Consider the following 21,943-nt stretch of genomic DNA (forward strand, 5'->3'; position numbering starts at 1 on the left):
TATTTTGAGACTGTAGTCATGAGTTCATTAAAAAGGATAATGGGAATTTAAATCCTTCTTTATCCAGTCCTGGTGATGTTATTAGGCATTAAGCCTTCTTATGAGAATTTTCATGGAGAGTACATAGAAGAGAAAGTGTGTTTATTTCCCAGTCTGAGGAGCTTCAAAAACCTGTTACGTGGAGGTGAAAGAATAGTGGCAGAGCTCTTAGGTATGACATTATTGTATTTATAGTAGGTTCTATGCACATTACTCAGAATTTAGCCTCTGTTGTGTTTGGGTGCTCTATAAGCATATTGATATAAAGAACAGTTGTAGCTGTCCCGAATGACTTCTGGTGCAACTACACAAAATGCAGCAGGTGATACAAAAAAGGAAACTGAGGTAGGAAGATGAAAGAATAAAAAGTCACAGATATTCTTTTTAAAAAAAAAAAAACACCTGCTTTTTAAAGCTATTACTGTTCAGAACCAATAAAAGTATAAGTCTTATAATACAAGTGCCTATTGGCACCTGTAGAACTTTTCATTTTTCCCAGGCAACCTTATGAAATTTAAATCCCTTACACATCCTTTAGTTTCCTAACATATGTTCCACCCACATTTATTCAAACAGTTTATTTTAATTTGTTCTCTGAAATACTCCACTTCTTGCCTTTGTCTAAACTTTTGCCTTTAGATTTCTTTCTTTTCTATCAATAGCGGCTGCAGTCACCATTCCAAAATTACTGGGTATTTCTGTCACTGAAGGTCGTTCCCTAGCACAGCTTTGCAGTGTTTGATGGCAGAGAGGAGCAGCAAGAAAGCTTCTTACTGACTGTCAAGGAATTTTGATCGTCTTGCATGGATCTCTCTGTTGTTAACTGCTAGTTAAGTACTAGGCAGTCTTTGATATTTAAGATTTTGCCTTCATCTGTAGGCAGCCCCCTTTCCTAGGCTTGCACCCTGTGTGTGAGGTTGCTGGGAGGAACCATCTCCTGGCTGCAGCCTGGATGCTTTCTAAGGCTAGTGACACAATCTTTAGGTCTCTTATTGTGTCTCCTGACATGCAAATTTACTGTGCACTTTATTCCTTCTTTTCTCTCCATTATGTCACTTGATGCATGAGGTTTCATCATCTGTGACCTGAGAAAGTTGAAAGGTTTGGATGCATCTCACCAGCCGTTATCAATGGGACACAGGACTAGCGTGTGGCCAAACTAGGCTTTCACTTGGCTTTGCTACTCTGATTTTATAGCAATAGACTACATGCCAGCTCAATCCTTCAGCTTGCTGAACTTATGTGCAGTCATTCAGTTGGGAAGTTAACCTGTTGTGGCTTTCATAAAGTTACAGTAAGTGTTCTGTTTCTGGAGTTGTTGGAAAAGGAAGGAAAACCTTCATTATGTTATCAACCCTCAGTAAAACCCAAGGAACCTGCAAGGAAGGCAGGATGCTGTTACTTAAGTTATTTTTTTTCCACGCTTTCCAAGATTTGTGAGCTGTATGGATTCTGTTGTAGTCTTAGAAGTAACGTTTCGAGTTCATAGAGTGTAAAACTTCCAGTGGATTTTGTTTTCTGGTGCCCTAAATATGTGAAGTAAAGGTGATCTCAAAGATGTTATATTAAAAGTTGGTGTCTCTTTTCACTTCTGTAGCAGTTATCACTTGGTAAAACTGATAACTGTGGTAACTGCAGAGCATTTGCTGTGATTGTTGCCAATCTATTAAGAGGCTAGACTTGTGGTTTTGAGGCTTAAAACCATTTTTGATCAAATTATGAAAGCATGTGGAAAGTTATGTGCTGTTATGGATTAATCTGTACATTTTCTATCTAACATTTATGAAGAAATATTGTGAAAATATGACTTCTCCAGTATCATTCATAGTAACTTGTAAATAAACCCATTGCTGAATTAAACCCATCTGCAGAGAATACAATTCATAAGTGTTGCTGCTACAAGTGTTACTGAAACTTTTTGGCTACAAATACATCACAAGGAAATGGATATTAAATTTTATATTCCTTTTATAGAGCACTGTGACCATTTTCTTCAGAACCATCAGCCTTATGAAGTGCATCTTTGAACAACATATCCAAAGAAATATTTAGCAGCGCTGTGAAACTGCGGTTTTAAAAACTGCATGTTGGTATTTCTTCTTTCTTGTCTTCTTTCTTTAGTAACAAAAAACCTGAAAGTTTTGTACTGGTACAGAGGTGATTGTAACTGGGTTTCTGAGAGGCAGAAGTAATCTTTATGCACAGAACGATGTGCTGTGCTACTGGTGGTTGAATTTTCACTGTTCCTCTGGCACTCCCCCTACGTCCTGGTCTGGAGATGGTTCCCAAGGAGGAAGAGATATTACTTTTGTCTTAGTTGAATTTTTTGTCACTTTGCTGAGATGAAGTTGTTTTCAGGAATGCAAATTGTAATGGTCAATTTTCAGCTTGATGGGAACTGGCCTGAGCCTGACAAATCAATTTGCAAAGGCCAGAGCTGTCAGACAGTAATAGCTTGCCTTCATTACCGACCAGTTTAGATTTGAACCAATGACCTAGAGGTGAAAAGCTCAGTATTGCATTACCAATCCTCTGATCTATCCATATGTTCTCTTGCTTAAAGTCCCTGTAGTCCTCTTAAACAGAACATGCAGTAAATATTGAGCATCGTTTGCACTTGTAAATACTAGAACAGTGTCCAGTCCAATTGTCTGCTGTGCCTGTGAGGACATTGAAGTTAAATATAGCAACAATTTCTTACACTCTCTGGCTTTCCACGAGAAACCCTCATACAAAGCCAACCATATGGCAAACCCCAGCATTATCTTAAAACCATTAACGAAGAACCTATTGGTACCATTAACAGGAAAATGCATCCGCAGCTCTAAGTAGCATACTGGGAGTTATTAATAACTTCAGGCTGCTGCTAAGAAAATGAACTTAAATGAAATATCATTAGGAGCTGAGTCATCCCACCAGCACTTCTGCGTGTTGTATCCAGGTTTGTATTTATCTATGGAAGCCTTTTCAGAGTATATTATCATTATTGCACGTCTACTTCATTTGTTCTTCATTGAGTATCTTCATTGTGCTCAGTGCTGTAAAAAGCATAATGGAAAATTATTTCCATGGATTTCATAAATTAGATTCAACAAAATATTTGAAATACGCAGATAGGAGCGCATAATCCATTTTCCCATTCATTCTGAGGTAAGATGTTTCTAGGCAACCTACTTAGCAGGAGGAGGTCAAGAAATGTAAATACTTGTCCAAGTTATTCTTAGTTTGTAAGGCTATTAAAACAAGTTGCTGCCGGCAGGTCATAGTTTCTGTGAGTTGCAGAAATAATAAAATTTACATTTGTATGTATTTGGACTGTCTTTTTACCTCCTTATCCTTTCTCCTTCAATCCTTATTCCCATTTTCCTCCATAAGGAGGGACAGTGCTGTGGATACTCTGTACTGATTCACCTGCTGCCAAATCAAATACATAAGAGAAGAATTTTCCTACTTCCCCCTCTCTAAAAGTGGAAATTGAGGTGTTTTGTTTTTTTTTTCCTTTACCTGGCCATCAATTTTCATGTCGTCTATAGGAACATAATTATTTTTGAGATCTCTATGTATTTATTTCAGAATGTTGGAAATTGGCCAACTAATTCAAAAGGTGTTGGAAGAAAACAGATTTTGGTCAGATGCTTCTGTGGACAATGAAAATAATTTGCTGCCTAGTTACTAATGAAGTGAGGCTTATTATCATGCTCTCTGATATATCCTTGGTCTCATTTGTTTTCTCCCCTTTTTTCAATTAGAGCATTCCACTAAAGGCAGAATCTTCCTTTTTAGCACAGCATTTCTGGTATAAAGGATGTGATCCCTACTTGTTTTGTCAGGTTTTTTCCACTCTTTTGATTGAACTGTGCTCATTTTCCAGTGGTCCTGTCAGTAGAAGCAAAATGTCTGAATTCTTGGTTTGGGTTTTGGGGTTTTTTTTTGAGAATTGGAGAAACCAGGTTTTTAAAACTCTCATAGATATACAATTGTGAATGTTTACTTTCTGTTGAATACCTCTCCAAACCTGAAACGATACCATTCTATGTTGCAGATAAGACTTCACTGAATTGTGGTTGGCTACAAAAGTGTGACAGGAGATGAACCCTGGTGATCTTTGGTTAATTATTTCACGATGGGCCCTTATTTGTTACATTCTGCCATAATTTATTCAAAGTGTGGATTTGGTCAAGCTTGCAGTTCTTGAATTTGAAGGCTGGAAGCCTGGCTTTTGGAATTGCTTTCCCCTGTCGTCTTTTATGGTTTCAAAAATTCAGACAGTTAAAGCTCAGCTGCTTTCCCATCCTGTTTAACTCGGAACAGTTAATGTGGGTTTATTGTAGATATCTATTTTTAAAATGTAGTCAAGCTTACAAAATGGTATAAACGCTTCTTGGCATAAAGGTGGGGTTTTTTATGAGTATGTACATTGCAAATAAGCAGTAAGTAATTGCTGGTTCAAAGGTTAATAATGCTAAAGGCAGAAATAAACTGTAATAATGATCGCGTATTAGTGTCTTGTCTAGAATTCTTTTTTATGGTATGGTTTGGCTCATCAAAATTTATACGGAAGTCTACGCTGTATATTGTGTGTGTGGGGAGCAGCTCACATATGAGAAGCTTGTAGGCAATCAAGGGGAAAAAAGCTTTTTTTTTTTTCCTTTTTTTTTTTCCACGCTGTATATTGTGTGTGTGGGGAGCAGTTCGCATATGAGAAGCTTGCAGGCAATCAAGGGGGAAAAAAGCTTTTTTTTTTTTTTTCCTTTTTTTTTCCCCCTTCTATCTGCATGAAACTCGTTTTGGCATTTTACACTCTTGAGTAAAGACCGGCTAGCTTGTTCTTTTCTAATAGATGGTAAAATGTAAATCAGTATTTATAGCAGATAATGTTTGGTGCATGTAATTCTTATGTTTTTATTTCACAAAAATGCTATGTGATTTATTACATTCTGACTTTTGAAAATAATGAATGGACTAAAAATATGTAACAGTGATTCAGACGTGGGAGACTGTTTGAAGAGGAGGCATCTTCTGTAAGTATTTCCACAAAATGTTAAAATAAATTTATTTTGGGAAATAGTTAATCAGTGAAGTGTGTCACAAAGCAGAGGATAGCAACAGAATTTCTGATCCTCCAGCTGATATTCCCAGTAGAATGAACTTTTAAATGGATCAATAAACAGCTAATGCATTTCGGCACATCGGTACACGAGCGGTACTGTGACATGGAAACAGGTTAATGTCCTCGCTGGGTCTGCATGTTATTCAGGAAAATAGGTCGTGATGGGGGAAAGGCAGGGAAATTAAAAAAAAAAAAAGGGGAGGGGGAAGTGTTGATTATATACTTCATCTGTGCCCTAAAACTTTTCCATTCTACTGAACTTGAGGCATGCTAATTAATAGATAGCAAAGCTTCATAAAACTTGTGATTAGTAAACTGCAGCATTCTCTGTGATGTCTATTACGGACACTGTTATGCGCAGCAAATCTATACAGTACTTACATTGTAATAGATGTAATAAACTGGGGAGTTTATAGTAATACTTTTAAGTACGTTAAAAAAGGCGCTGACAAGAAAATAAAATCCTTTGATCAGGGATGCCTCATAGATTTTAAATTTAGATTTATATATTTTTCTCAAAGAGAACCAGGAAAGAATGCTGCAGTGTGAGCTTGGCAGTGCTGCAGGAGGAACGACAGTTTTTATTGAAAGTGCTGTTTTTAAGGTGTTCCTAGTTTGTTTAAATTCTTGAAGCTAGACAACTTCCAGAAAATCTTCAGAAAAGCTTTTTAAAAAAATTTAGATATTTCTCTTGAAATGCATTGTTTCAGGAGAGGATGGGCAAGGAGAGAACGTAACTTTCCTGTTAGCAAAAAGGTATTTATATTATCTTTTTTTAGATAGCTGGGTTTAAGACTGTTGTTTTGATATGGAAATAGCCATCTTTTGAGAAGAAATACATTCTGTTGCTCAAATGTATTTTCTTAAAGGGCTCTTCCTTTTTGGAAGAGATAGAAAGGTAGTTTAATTAATTTAATAATGTATTTCTTCAGTCAGTGCAATTACTGTTGTTAATAATTATAGCAGTCATATTCAGCAGTATAGTTATCACATAATTTAAGCTATTTACCACTTCTCCCCTGTCTTTTTCTCTGTTCAATTTTTGCATGTGATGGGTTCTCCTCTCCCTTGTTTGTCTGGTATTGCAGCTGCAGCCTGGAAAAGTACTTGGGCAATTCCACTGTATTCGATCCTTGCTCTGGTAGGAACCGGGAGCGTTCACAGACAGAAGATGGTGGAGTCTTGTCATCTCTACCAGAAAAGAGAGTTTCTCAGGGTTAAAGAGTGATATTTTCAAGTTGAAGTTGCTTTTTCTGACTGCGTAGCTCCGGGAAGGTTTCTATGCCAAGGCAGCAGTACTAGCAAGAGTTTATTTTTCAGGATTATTCTGTGAAGGAATACGTGAGGTTTTGGGAGAGAAAATGTGGAAAATGTGTGACTGTTGCAGTGTCATGCCCAACTGAATTGCTTCATTCTGCTGTGAAAAAGATTAGTTCAAGTATCAATTACAAAATTGTATCACTTTTTTTCCTCTGATAAGGATTATATGTACTGTTTGTACAGAAGTTAGCATTGATATGTCGTTTATCAATAAATTTTAACCTTTGAGATATTTTTATCTCATGTATGCAGAGTAAATAAAAAAGTAAAATTGTTTGATCAAGAATCCAATTTATCAATAAATTTTAACCTTTGACATATTTTTATCTCATGTATACAGAGTAAATAAAAAAAGTAAAATTGTTTGATCAAGAATCCAGAGCCTAAAATAAGATTTCTAATTAATCCTAAACTCTTTAAAAATCCTTGGACTTTTTTAAATTTGGATTTTCACAGCGGAAAACATCAAATATTAAATTGTTTTAGTATTGGTTTGCTTCAAATTTTGCTGTTTCTGGCAGGTCTGAAGATGGTTATGCTAAGTGGAGTTTGTTCTTTTCTCATTTTTCTACCCTCCCACTTTACTTTGGTGGCATCAGTAAAAAAATTGCAGCAATATTGGAGGTTGTTTCTTGGGCTTCTCTTCCTTTTCTTATTCCTGCTTTTCTGGAATTCATTTGAGTAATGCCACGAGTGCTAAATGCTGGGGCCTGTATTGTTATCCAAAGATGTGAATGAATTATGATATTCATCTTATCTGTAATTGAGAATGGCCTCGAATAACACTCAAATTTTGATAATTGCTTCAATAAAACAATAGAAATGTTTTTCTTGAGGTGAACTCTGAGAATTTTCAGTGGCAATTCATTGTTTTCTACATATTACATTTTCACTACTTTGTGAGATGCTGGCCTATTGAGCTGATTTCTGTATAGGGCATAATAACGTCTTCATTTGTCCAGTCACACAAAAGTTCTTATCTGGTTTGTGAAAGACACTCATAAATAATCAGTAGGAACTTTCATCAGAAAGCATATGAAGTATGTTATGAATTTATGGACATAAATTAAAACAAGAAAGGAAGACGTTTTTCCTCTGTTAGGACAGTCATACATTTAAATGAGAGGCTGCAGTCTCCATCCTTAGAGGATTTTAAGACCCAACTGGGATAAAGCCCTGAGCAACCTGATCTGAGCTCTTGGTCATGCTTTGAGTGTGAGGTTAGACTAGAAACCTTCTCTGGGGTCCTTTCTAGCCTCAGTTAATCTGTGATTCTGAGTTATTTGTTCATGGTGCTCATTTTCTTCAGCATTCTTGGTTCTTAACTGCATGAGCCGATCATTTGGAGTGCTCAGTAAATTCCTTCGCTGAGAGTGGCATCACATGAGACTGAAGAATTAGAGGCATCAGCTCTGGAAGAAAAGGAGTTCAGAGAAATTGCTCTCCAACTATCCCGAGAAGCAGCTGAGGCTGTGGACAGATTAACTCCTGCTTTGTAGAATACTTCTGTGAAGATTTACTGTAGATTAAGCCATTTTCCTAAGAGGACTTAACCAAACTATGAAATAATATGTTCCAGATTTTAATAAATTATGGAGGAGCTTGACTAAGCAGACCCTAATTTTTGTACAAGAAATAGAGGAGTCTGATACATATTACAAAATATTCAGAACAAATTCAAGCTGTTGGTAGGGTATAGGGTAACTTAGAAGAATTAGAGCAATGGAGCTGGCACACTTTCTCCTGATAAAACTGAGATAAAACTTAATCCTCCCCAGCTGAGTTTAGCAGGGCTTTTAAGCAGGAACTCACCAAGGCACTGTATAATGTGCCTGTTGCTGAGCTTGTTTCTTCAACTAAACTTTTTCTAATTTTTTTTTTGTTTTTGTTACGGATATAAACAAAGAGAGAAAGAGGCCAAAAATAAATCTTGTTTAATTGCAATCAGCTGTTAAGCAGACTGAACTGCATAAATGTTTCAAAAAGAATAGCAGTCAGTTCTTTCTCAGCCTTTTAGAAGAAAGGAAAGATGCATTTAGATTAAAAATAAAATCTTTTTCTCAGCCTTTTAGAAGAAAGATGCATTTAGATTAAAAATAAAATCTCTACAGTATAACTTTTTGAGGCTATAAAAAAAAATCCTTTTGTCTTCAGGTTATGTCATGGGAAAGGAAAAATTATAGAACCTATAGTAATTTCTGCCTCTATAGCGTAATTAGTATAGTTTATGGAGAAGTTAATACATGCTTAACATGGGGAGGAAGAAATCTTATTTTCTAACTAGTAGTAATATTTTCTTGGTGAAAGTGGTCCTAGACTGAACTGAGGTCAGTTGTGGATTAAATACCCATTGTACATGTCGTTGTTATCCTGTGGTGTTGGAGGAAGATGAAATATTTGCTGTTTATTTACGTGTTTTTATGGAGACCTCCGGGTTTAGGGCCCGATTGCCATTGCAGAGCCGCTGGTGCTGCACAGTGGTGTTCTGTGTGGCCACCCCAGTTTGCCAAATGACTTTGATATGAGGTAGGTGCTGGCGATGCTTTTTTGCGCGGGTGCCGAAGAGAGACCCAGCTGCTTGTTTTGGACCGCACGCAGTTGGTAACAACTGAAAAGCAGTTCAAGAAATAGCTTGTCCCTCACTTTCCCCCACAATGATCTTATATCTGTCCTCCCCCACGATGACTGTAGGCAATAAATAGAATTTTAGTACATAAATTAATGTTTGAATTTTCCTTCCTCTGCCCATTCCCATTCTTTAGGTCTGTAGTCATGCAGTATTAATTCTGCCAACATTCTTTGTTCTAAAAAAAAACCTCAAAACCCCAATGACTACTGAATACAGAGGAAAGTGATGTCAAATGAAATGAAGGATCTTCCATTCCCCACTTTTTTATGAGGATTAACCTCTTTGATTAGTTTGGGTTTTTAAATTTGTTTATTTTTCCTTTGTCAGAGTGGGTAGAAGTTGCCTTTGCTGCTTACCAAAAGAATTTCCATTAACTGATAATATTATCACGTTAATCAGAAGCAATGGTGATGATTTTGAGTCCATTAAGGACTGATGAAGGGCGATTCTGGGCTGCTCTAAAGAGGTTGTGGAGAAACTCTTGATCTTCAGGTGGGTGATAAACCCTTTGTCCCTTTTAATGAAAGCTGGAATTTTTACCTTATCATTCATAAGAGCCCGAGCTCAGAACAGCAAGAAGGCTCTTGGTTACAGGTTCTGTTTTTTATAGTACTGTCCTTAATTCTTCATCTCACAAGCAGTTTACCTCCTCAGAAGGAAAAGAAATAGTAGCACAATGTACTCCTTGAACAAAAACTATGTTTGCAATAGTAGCTGATATGTGGAACCTCCCATTACTCTCCGGAGGATTTCTCTTCTGTTTATGCACTTCTGGAAAACCATTCTTTGTGGTTTTCCCATCAGCTTCCACAGAGGATTTTAATGTTGATCTTGTAAAACCATAATAATACTAATGGAGCACTGCACATACCAGTCTAGACAAAGCCAATCACTTGAATTCTGGCTTTTGAAATGTGGACACTTGTAGCTTTCTGTATTAGTAGGAACTTCCTGGAAAAGCTAATGGTCAAACAGGTGTTTGCATCAATTTTTTTTCTCTTGTCCAGGCTTTACAAAATAAACGACACACCTGCAAAGTCTAATTACTTAATAGTTTCTTCAAGTGTTCAGTGCTGTTTGCAGGCTAGAATTATCCAAATGACTTTAAAGAGGGGAAAATTATATTCTTCTGCCTCAAGACCATTCTCTTAAATGTCTTGATCTCTGAATTTGGGGGCAGGGGGGGAAGCATGTGTATGTGTTTGCCTGTCACCTGCATGTTCCTTGGGAAATGCAATGCAAAATCCAGTGCCTTCCTCTAAGCTTATTTGGACTTAATGTCACGACTTGTTTATCTTCTTGCCCTGTTGGCTGAGATCATTGAAATCATGATTTTGAAAATTGGAAGTTGGAATAAGAAAACTGTAGCACTGCCAAAAAAAATTTGACATTTTTATTAATTAAAAAAAAAAAAACAAACCCAAACAAAAAACTATCTTCCTGTAGGAAACACCATCATCTTTGTGTACTTTCAAGGCAAAATTGCTTTGGAGATCCTTTAGTCATTAGGGAAATTTTTTCTTGGTTGCACTAGGATTTTATCAATGCATACTGGTACTGCAGAAATTATTTGGAATTTAGACTAGGATAATGCATAGAATACTTGTTAATTTTATGTGCCCCAGGAAGATCTCAGTGAATTGCACAGAACCACGTGGTCGACAGTCCTTGATACACAGAAATTCTTAGCACTTTCATCCAAAGTGTTTGACTGCAGCTTTGCTCTTTGTGGGGGAGGTTACCCCTTGCTGGGAGTATATTTGTGTTTAATGATCCCATTGTGTTGTATTCAATTGCACAGCTTTCTGGGTTGCTTGTGGAAGGTGTTTGGATAGAGACAGTATGTTGTCTAAATTCCTTGGTCTTTGCCCTGGCTCTAGATTAATTCTTGCTGTGCCCAATTAAGCAGGGATAACAAACATCTGTGTCTGCAGAAGTAATAATGCTGGCAAAAGTTATGTGTACTCACTAAAAAATAAGCATGTTTTTAAAGGGAGCTATGGACATGGTCTAATTTAAAAAAAATGTAGCAAGTTTAAACTTTGCAGTTTCAAAGCAGCCAGTTTTTAAGTTGCAAAACTGCTAACCCACCAAAGGGGAAGTAAATATAAAGGAGAGAAGGCTGGTGGGCTCGGTTTATTGGTAAATACTTAAGAAAGGAATATGCATAACTTTTTTTCTTCAAGAATGTCTTCAGGTTTAGCTTGTCCATTCAAATAGTAACCATTGATGGGCTGAGTATCCCACAGAGTATCATGGAAAAGATGACAGCACTTAAAATTTTAAGGAATGAGAACTGGGCCACCACAGCATTAGTTTCCATTGGGTATTTATTACATCAGCCTCCATTCCAGCCTTTCCTGTCAAATTGTATGTAGCTGTTACCCAGAGTTAAATGTGTTGGAATCAGGGTCAGCTGCTTTATACAGCACCACTCCCTTGTCTCTTGGGCTGAATGTCCAGAAACAAGGCTTTCTCTGAAGCAAGGGGCTGAGGATTTATTTCTTGTCTTTGCTGTGTAAGCAGGGAGTATTTCTTTCACTGAAATTTTAAATAAATCTACGTGAACTCAGTTTTTAGCAGGTTTTTCACCTTTTTTTTTTAACCAGAATTCTGTTTTGAGTCTTTTAGTCCAGAGATTTCAACAAATTTACTTTGACATGGTATGTAAGTAGCTGGAACGGATGGGCACAGAGGCTTGGCTTGTCGGAGGATGTTAGTGTAGAACTGGGAATAGAATTTGGGTGTTCTGGCTGTTCCAGCGCTGTCACATCCCCAGTTCAGTGAGAAGAGGAACCAGATCTTTCACTGTCTGTCTTCGTACAGAAATAGTTCTAAAATCTGTTAACTACTTCTTGGGGGGGGGTGAGAGGGAGTTCTTGGAGGATATGCAAAGTAGCATAGATGATTTTGCTAATGTAACTTATGTGCATACCTATACACACGAGGGAGACACTACATTTAATTCAGGAGCTCACCTGTGTAGTTCAGTCTTTCCCTGGACATAGATTAATCAGCAGTAATTATTTCTTTTGGGTGCTGACCATATAGACAGGATGCAACTGAGTTTGCAGCTATAACTAAGCATAAACAAGCATTGTGAATACAGACTGTACTAACCATTCCAATTCTGCCAGGAAACTGTTACACTAAATTTGTATTTGGATTGAATTCCAGTGTGGTGGTGAAGAGCATAGAAGTTAATCATGTAGCAGATAGCGAGCTAGATACAGGAGGGCTCTTAGTTCTTTCCAAGATTAAAGGTGGTCTAGTATTAGAAGTCTTCATCAATGTCATTTTTTTTCTATCACTGGAAATAGCAGTGACACATGAAGCAGCAGGGCAAATCAAGTCCCCAAGATATGTCTCTTATCATGTTACTTTTCCTAAACACATTAATTTTTTGAGCTCTGTGTTGAAATGATTATGTTATGGGAGCTATAGCAATTAATCTACGTCATATAAAAGAAAATCGAAGACAATTGTTCTTTAATGTCACTTTCAAAATATACTGAATGTCAGCCCACTTCAAATTGGCCAGTAAAATGCTATCTGATAGTGATTAGTATTAGTTTTCGATATTGCTAAGAGGATCAATAAAAAGAACAGTAACTTTCTGTAACTTTCTGATTAGTTTCCAAAACATTAATCTTTTTTAAAGTGTGCCAACAGCAGAAAGCAAACAAACAAAAAAAACCCCCAACTCCCACCAGTTGAAGCCTGAATATTTGTCCTTGTAAATTACTTTGCCTAATCGGGAAAAATGTAATAAGTTGTAAATTAGGGACTGAGCAGTTGCAACATAAATTTTCTTTTGTTAGTATATTGCCTGAGATTTCCCTTGAGCGTATATAGTTAATTCACTGGTGGTTTATACTAACATGTTTTGCCTCTCAGGGTAATTGGACTAGAAGTTAATGCAGTTCAGCTGATGGTCACTATCTTGTTAAGTCATGATAAATCAGTGTTTTAGCCTCCTCCTCCTGTGGTGGACAAAGCTGGGTATGTCTGGAATGGTACTTTTTTTTTTTTTTTTTTTTTTTTTTCTTTCTCTCTTCAGAGACATTAGTATTTGCATTATTAACTAGATAAAGTCAGCTACTCTCCAAAAGCTAAGGATTAATTTACCATCTTAGCCTACACAAGTAGTATTTTAATTCTTTTTCTTCTAATGTTAAACTTGTTAGATTTTGTTCTGCTATTTATAAAGTATTGCCATAAAATTATACAGTATGTCAGCTGAATCTTGGATAATCTTAGGGGAATTAATAAATTTTAAAGATATTTTTGCATCTAAACTGTCCATTTTTATTAACTTACAGTTGTATTACAGTATCCTACTTATTTTGGTCTCATTTATGGTAAGATGACGAACTTTTTCAATAAAGGGAAGGACTAGAAGGCTATGATGCTTAATGTATGCAGAAGATAACAAACAGTTTTCAGGTTTGTGTAATCATTGTATAATTCTTGTGAAAATAAACAATTTGGGTGCATGGTGAATACTGTAGGATACACTTAAGAAAACTTAGTTTTTTTGGCAAAAATCAGAAGAGCTGCAGTAGAGCTGATGATGTCTTTAAACTTTTTTTCTTCCTGCTCTTTGTTACTATTTTGAAACAATGAAATCAAACATTTACATCTTAAAACTGCCATGTATGTGTGTACCATAATAAGAGTCTATTCTTATGTGTTACTGGAGAAAATGAGCTGCGAGAGCTTGGGTATCTGCAGCATCATCTGTGTGAGGCTTAATTCCATTTTTTTATCTGCAATCCCTTATTCAGTGTTATGTGCATGAGTATGTGAACAAAGTACACCCACCCTCCAACCCAGCTCTGTCTGCCTCCCTGGGTGTACAGAGACAGATTCCATAATTGACACCGAAGCGACGATAATATGCTGCAAACGATCTGCTAATTGGTCTTCCCTGGCTGGTGTGATTGCAAGTCTGGGTTGCAGAGCTCTGGTTCTGTTCCTGTTACTGGTTTATTGCAGATCTCCTCTGGATCGCCGTCGAGCTAGAAATGGGCACCCCCTTTAGAGATACCTATCCTTCCTGTACCAGTATATCCATGGTATGTGGATATATGTGCCAGCATATCCAAGGTGCTCTAACGAGGGCTTTTTGAAAGGCAGCACAATTTTGTAAGATGTACTTACAGTAAGTATATATGTGAAAATATCCTCAAAACATTAGCAGAAGTGGAGTATAAGTGAGCAGCAGTTAGCACAAGGAGGAGATAAAAAGCACAGAGGGCGTATAAGATGGATGGCAAATCTGAAGCAAGCTTTTTCCATACTTCTTAGTACTTGGGTAGGTTATTTATTAGGCTGGAGCTGATGAAATTCATCCTTTGACATGTTAAAGAAAAAAAAAAAAGTGACTAAAGCTATCTCGGTACCACCGGCTGCTATTTGAGATGCCGGAAGACTTGAAAATGAAAAGGAAAGGTGGGGGGAAAGGAGCCAGGAAATTATAGACCATTCCTCTCCCACATTTTGAACAAATTCTCGCACAAAGTATAAGCCTCTGGGAGAGAACAAGAACATGAGTCATAGCTACCACGAATTTAGGAAGAGTAAATAGTCATGGCAGTTTAATTTTCTTCTGTAACATGACAATAAAGCCTGTGAATTGACAAGAAAAGTGTGAATGTTAATATTTTCATGTTGGTGAGTTCTTTGGCACTGTTTCATGTGATAATCTTACAAACAAGTGAAGAAACATGGCCTGAAAGAAACTATTGTAGAGTAGGAGCAAGACGGGTTGGATGACTGTGCCTAGTGGGTGGTTATTAATGATCGTCTGTCAAAATGAAATGGTTGTATTGAATGTGGATCCGCCACGGTCTGTTGGGTCTGTACTCATTCTGCTTCACTTCAGTCTTTTCCTTAATGACCTTGATGATAGAACAGGGAGTGTGCTTACCAAATTGATTCCCTAAAAATGCCCCCAAAACTTGGAGGGAATATATATACGTAGGGCACAAGTTTAAGAGCACAGAATTATTTTGAGAAAAATCGAGAAAATCTTAGGAGATAAATAGGGACAGATTGAAAATCTACACTTAACAGAGATCATGAAATAGTAAAATACAGGATCGGGAACAAATAATATAGTGACAATTCTCCAGAATTCCTGACTTGTAAAAGGCCAAACATTGTATCAAGAGGGGTAAAAATATGAGTATAGGCTGTAAAACATATAGAACAATCTTCTTTTTAATCTACGACTAAGTCCTCAGTTAAAGTGTTGCATCTGGTTCAGGCAAATGACCCAAGAAAATATGGATATGGCTCAGCTGAACAGAGGCTGGGAGAAGAGTAATCCAGTAATTTGAGGTCTAGAAAATGGGGCTTAATGGGAAAAAAGCAACTGAACTGTGGGGATGTTCAAGCCCCAAAAAAGGAACTGGAAGACATAATTTTGTGTGTGTGTATGCAGTAGGCAATTTGAAGGAGGTAAGAAGCTGTCAAGTGCAAGGCCCATCCATAAGACGTAGGGCAAGACAATTGATCTTAAATTGTTGCAAAAAATGCAGATTTAGGTCTTGGACCAGGAGCAAAGGACCAGTTTCTGAGATAATTGACTGGTTTTCTCATAAGGCATTTTCTCTATGTAGCTGTATTTTGAATAAGGCTGATGAACAGTATGTATAGACTTTTTTGGAATGTTACTGATTTAAAAATGAACATGGAGACAACTTACCCTGAGACAGTATTCACTTGACAAGATGATGATGCAGATGGCCTCCATATTGTCAGTCCTTCCACTTCTACCGTCCTCTAACTCGGTCACCTTCACCTTGTTTTTGTTGGTACCTCACTACATAAGTAGCAGGTACATTGTGCAAGATTTTTAGCTCACTTTTCCTACTTTATGCCCTTGACAAGCCTGTCAATAGTCAACTTTTATTTCTGTTCCATTTTCTTAATGGCTTTGGTTGTCAGCCTGGCACTTTGGGGACTCAACATATTATTATCATAAGAAAACAAGGAGTGTACTGTAGGTAATTGTTTTGTTTATAAAATCTTTCCCAATTTTCATTGTGTATTTCTCCACTGTGAAATGAGTGCAGGCTCAGTTACCCGAGGCTGTAACATGTGTTGTTAGCATACTTCAAGTCTTTATTTGCATTGTTATACCCTAGAACACACGTCTTTAATCATTGCAGTTGGAAATTACCTTGCTTAGCAATTTTAGTTTCTATTTTCTCAAAGTGATTGCGTGAGTCAAAGCCAAGAGCCTGTGTACAGCATAGCTAGCCAAACCTGAATTCTGTGCCTCAGAGTGGAATTTGTCACAGCTTCAAGCACTTGTTAATGGGGCTTTTTTGTTTAAGTAAATGTGAAGGAAATTCCATCATTTCAGTATTCCTTCTTCCTAATGATTTACTGTGAGCTGCTTCAAATTTACATCTTTGCCGCCTTTTTTTCTTTCTTTTTTTTTTTTTTTTTTTTTTTTTTTTTTCTGAATTAAATTATGCATTTATCACTTCTTTGCCATTTGGAGATGTTTATGTGGGGGAACCTGGAAGTTCTGACAGCCAGACGATAGGTGGTGAGCAGCCTTTAAATGCAGGGGAGATGTCTGATGCAGAAAATTTAGGGATCCAACATCCTGCAGGGAAACATTCTGGAGCTTTTAAGTGGTGGAGTTTTTTTGCATATCACAGAAGGGATCAGGGTAATTTGAAAGATGTGTTTCTTGTTGCTTTGGATATGAGGGGATTATTTGAATTCCTCTCTCTTTGGCTAGATCACTTGTTGCTCTTACCCTACTGTTTTCCTTCTCCATCCCACAGTGAATTTGGGCTAAATTCTGTAAATTCTAATGCTTTTCCTTCATCATGTACCTTGCTCTCCTAGCTGGATAGTCATGGTCATGTTATCTGCAAGGGAAGTTATTGCTGACATTGATTATTTAAATGTTGATCGTTAGCTTTCAAATTTCCAGACAAATACATGTGGGAGAACTCACATGTTTGTGCTTGTTCGGGCTCTGCTCATATTTCAGTGTTATTCTTTTTATCCGTTAAAGCCCGAAATGCTTCTTTTTAAATTGAAAATTTAGAGCTAGCTGTACAAATCTAGCAGGTGATAGAGATATTTGGAATTAATAGGAGGACCCTTACTGTAGTGGAATGCAAAGTGACAGAGTTTATTGCCGATGAATACTCGGTGATAAAATAATTTTTGAAAAATATGCCAAAAATGCTAAGTCTCTGAGAGAATGCCAGTAGCATGTGCCACTGGAATTGGAAGGATGAGACTACTGTGTAGGAGGAATGTATAATAGAGACATACCATAGTATGGAAGTTGCAAGATGTTGCAACCTCATCAACAACCAGCTCTAAGCGGTATTGAGATGCTTCTGGGTGTACGAGGCAAAACCAGCGTTTGGTGCAATTCAAATGATGGAGTTGAGAACGCCTGGGGTTTGGGAGTGCTGCGATGCTGCCGAGCCCGGTGCTGAGCCCACACCAGCCCTCCGGGTCAGGGCCACGGAGCTGCTTTTCCCCTGCCTGGCTGGGTAGCAATGAAGCCTACAGCAGCAGAGGGCTGTTGGTCAACGGATAATTTCATGTTTTATCTTACCTGTTATTTTTGAAAGCCACAGGTAGATCAGAAAACTCATCGCTTTATTTTTTCTTAAAGAGATAGAATGTGGATGCCTTAAGTAATTTAGTTTTTAATGGAACTGGACTTCTACCTTGCTTAGCTGCACTTGGAAATGTGCTGAGGAAGCACAGACCAGCTGTCTCATCGCTTATGGTTGCACTTTCTGTGCTCGACTTAATGAAGATAATAATTAACTTACCTTTGACCAACAAATTTACTTTTGCTTTGCTTTATTCTGTAAAGGAAGGATGACTGTCACCATGGAATGCTGGATTACGCTGTTGGATATCCTTCTAAAGTACCTAGTATTTGTCTGTCTCTTTGTTGGGTTACAACATTAAGATACATAATAGAAGCTTTATTTATAAGCGTAAGTTAAAGCGTGGTGCTATGAAGGCTCTGTGAGCAGAATTACAATGCAAACTTGCAATTTAGTGATGTCTTAAAAAGTCTAAAGGTTGAATAGTAGGTTTCAGTTCTGAAGGAAGTGGAGGAAGGGCCATTCTTAACACAGTGCTGGATGCTGATGCACTTCCAAAATGGGATGTGGCTCATCTTTATTGGAAGATCATTTGTGTTTGAAAATATTGTAGGTGCCTGATGTGAAAAATGAAGGCTAACAAGTCAGTTGCGTGCAAACTTTTTAGGTACTTCTAATTCTCTGGTCCTTTCTGCTTTTGTGAGCACAGACCCCCATGCTAAACTGTACTACTCTGTTACTCTTCAGCAGTATTTCAGTGTGAGATTTTTTATGTGCTTAAACATGGACTCTGAGACAGATACACCCACTTTCACTGCACAGTGGAGTTTGAACTGTCTCTTTACAATAGAAGTGAATGAAGTTTATCCTATGTTAGAAACTTGCTAAGTGCTCTTAAATGACACTGAATTTATTTAGGCTACTGAAATCTGGAAAAAAACCCAGTGGTCTTTAAAGTAAGGTTTAGAAGTTATTTTCTTGTGCTTTCACTGTGCAAAACAGAAGTGAACTGTGATTTTAGTTATTGTCTTGAATATTCAACATTGCCAGTGGATAGCGATGTTGGATGGTAATAGGTATAAGTGTGTAGTTTTAATTTAATAGGCGGTTCTAGGGGAAGGCAACCGGAAGGCAACACTATAGTCTGGACAAGCAGCAGTGCTGCAAACAGGCTGCAGACAGTAGTGGATCTGTCAGCTGTGGAGAGCTGACTTCCCAGGCTCCAGCCGAGGTTGCCCAGCCCTCTGTGAGGGTGGCAACTCAGACATCAAAAGGGCACCCAACAGGACGGGTTACAAGCAACCGAGGGATTATTAATATTATTTTTTTTAATGTGACATTTAAAAATTATTAGAATTATTTTTATGGGGGGTAAAGTGTATTTGAGTGTATTTAAATTCCACACAATACTATAAATAATTAAGATAATCTGTTCTAAATATACTTCAAAATGAAATCCCACTGCTTGTTTGCCACTAAAATTTTAGCAAATGAGATGCTGAATGGAAAGTACCACTAATGAACTGACAACCCAGCTTTTGACAGTGGTTTTTTAAATTATAATGTAGATATAACTGTTTTGATTGTTACACACTGTTTCTCAGTTTAGGATGAAAGATTAAAAAGCAAGGAGCTTTATCTTTTAATGTTGGAGTAGTAGCCTAGAGACCTGAGAGGATGAGATCCATGAGTTCTAAAAGCGTTCAGCATTGGTGCTTACCTTCAACATCAGTTTAATTCAGATTACTCTAAACCCTTTTTTAAAAAAAGTACTTAAATAAAATAACGTCATGTAACTTCTGTCCTCGTGCAGTTTGAGATTAGTATGAATGTGAAATTCTATTTTAGAAAACATGCTACATGATGTTCACCATTTTCTGAAAGATAGTCCTGATTATTTAGTGTAGTCTTCTGAGGTAACTAACCCCGGTAAATCTGAAACGTGGAGCTTACAAATACTCAGAAAACAGGGAAGAACTATGGGTCCAAACATGAACAAAATGTTTTTAGATACACGAATGCCTAAAAATGTCAGGGGAAAAGAAAGGAATAATCTCTATAGGGAAAAAGGAGAGTTGACTGGAATTCAGGTATTTTAATAAATGTATCTTTTATGGTATCTCTTTATTATCAAAGTAAGAAGCAAATTTTTGTGTATGAGGCTGTAATATGTTGTGTGAAAGCATAACTCAGCCTGTTCCTATACGCAGGCTGCTGTCTCTCATCGTCTGCTGGGAATGCTGTGCTTCCCAAAGGCCAACACTGTTTGTAATGAGCGCTGGAACCCATGGACAGAAACAAATAAAAAGGGGGACTTTCGCAGAATCAAGTCATTGTTTGGAAATACCTATTGAAGGCGAAGTAAAACCCTTGTAATATTAGTTGGACAAAGAATGATGCTTTCTTCTATAATAATTTCATCTTTGATATCTAAAAATAAGAACTATCAGTGAAAGCATAGATGAGAATTGGGGAAAGTAAGTACCATTTGTTGACGTTTTACAGAGGAATTGGAGCAGAGAGAGATGAATTGATTTGCATGAAGTTGCTGGGAAAGTTGAAGGACGTGGCAATTAAGACCAGTGACTTTATGCTGACAGCAGTAAAAGAAATAAAAAAAGTGGCTTTATGGCTGCACCTTGAGAATTCCCAGCAACGTCCTCGAGGCTTAAGCGAGCGGGTATTTGCAATACAATGTTTTCTTTACGGATTAGATACAAATGAGAAGGATGACACAGTATAGGAACTACCCTGCCTCTGTTCAAATTTGCTTCTTGAATAGGAAATTTTAGCGTTTGTAGCTTCCGTTTAATTCTTCTCCTGTGTTTAATGCTATTTGCCCAGCGGAGTGGAAGTGAGACTGATTTAAAGGTCTCTTGTCCTCCAGCACATTTCCTTCGCGGAGGAGATCACTGAGCAGGGCGAGAGCAAACTGGTTTTGATTAGGGAGGAGAGTAGCGATAAGGGTTTGACTCATCCCCGTTATGTTCTGAGTTGGGGTCTCATTTACCGGGCATCGACGGTACCGACTAAAGGGTTCTGAGTTTTGTGCCCTGTTGAGTTGGTTGGTTTCTTCTGGCAGAAATATAGACTCTAACATGAAAGCAGTTGTTCTGCCTCTGGTTCTGTAGGTGCCCCTGAGAAGGGGCAATCCTCCCTTTGCCAGCGGGCAAACTGATACTGCATTTTTGGGGTGACACCGGATAGCGCTGGCCTTCCCTTTGGAGTGGCGGAGAGGGACATCCTGCGGTGGCAGGGGGCAGAGCCGCGCTCCCGATGGGCGCACACGGTCCCTCCGCTTCCCTCCTGGGAACCCACACAACAAACAAACAAGGAGCATCATCACTAAACCATACCTCCCAGCACTTCATCAACCCATCTTTTGAACACCTCCAGGGATGGTGCCTCAACCACCTCCCTGGGCAGCCCATCCCAATGGCTGATAACCCTTTCCGTGAAAAAATTTTTCCTAATATCCAGCCTGAACCTCCCCTGGCGCAACTTGAGGCCATTTCCTCTTGTCCTGTCGCCTGTGACTTGAGAAAAGAGACTGATCACCACCTCTCTACCCCCTCCTTTCAGGGAGCTGTAGAGAGCAATAAGGTCTCCCCTCAGCCTCCTCTTCTCCAGGCTGAACACCCCCAGCTCCCTCAGCCTCTCCTCATAAGACTTATTCTCCAGACCCCTCACCAGCTTTGTCGCCCTTCTCTGGACCCGCTCCAGCACCTCAATGTCTTTTTTTATGGTAGGGGGCCCAAAACTGGACACAGTACCCGAACCGCGGCCTCCCCTTCCTTACACCCTCTCCTTCCTGGGCGACCTTCCCAGCCCGGGGCGGTGCTCACGCCGCTGCCCCTTTAAGGCGCGACCTGCCCGGGGATCAGGTGCGCGGCCGGAGGGATGACGTCATAGTGCCGGAGGCGGGGCCCTGGCTCCCGCCCTGGCTCCCGCGCTGCCCGCGCCGCGGGACGGGGCAACGGCGGCGGCGGCTGCGCACGTGTGTGCGGGGCGGCGGCGGGGTTCCCCCCCCTCCCGGTGAGTGCGGCGGGACGGGGAGCGGCGGGTGGGCTGAGGCGTGTGGAAGGCAGCCGGGCGGCGGCGGGGGGAGCGGCTGCGGGGCGCGGGGCCGTCGCAGCAGGTGCGGGGTTTATTCTGCGCTGTAAGCGGATGAAGGGTTTCCTCCCTGAGCAGGCTACGCTGGGGGAATGTGCAGGGCGTTTAATTGCTCGCAAACATAAT

The 21,943-nt window shown here is 38.8% G+C and overlaps 1 protein-coding gene across 2 annotated transcripts in view; it reads left to right on the forward strand.

The window, feature by feature from the left end:
- The window catches only part of USP54 (ubiquitin specific peptidase 54), a 106,861-nt gene that overhangs the window by 1,831 nt on the left and 83,087 nt on the right, over positions 1 to 21,943 (forward strand). Inside the window, exon 1 of one of the 2 annotated variants that reach the window (XM_014956314.1) lies at positions 21,680 to 21,739. The exons of the other annotated variant lie outside the window; for it this stretch is intronic. The gene's annotated coding sequence lies outside the window, so the exon portion shown is untranslated. Of the gene's footprint in view, positions 1 to 21,679; positions 21,740 to 21,943 lie in introns of those variants that run through there. 2 annotated transcript variants of the gene reach the window in all.

The sequence above is a fragment of the Calidris pugnax genome, unplaced genomic scaffold, assembly GCF_001431845.1.
Source record: "Calidris pugnax isolate Ruff unplaced genomic scaffold, ASM143184v1 scaffold196, whole genome shotgun sequence".
Taxonomy (NCBI): Eukaryota; Metazoa; Chordata; class Aves; order Charadriiformes; family Scolopacidae; genus Calidris; species Calidris pugnax.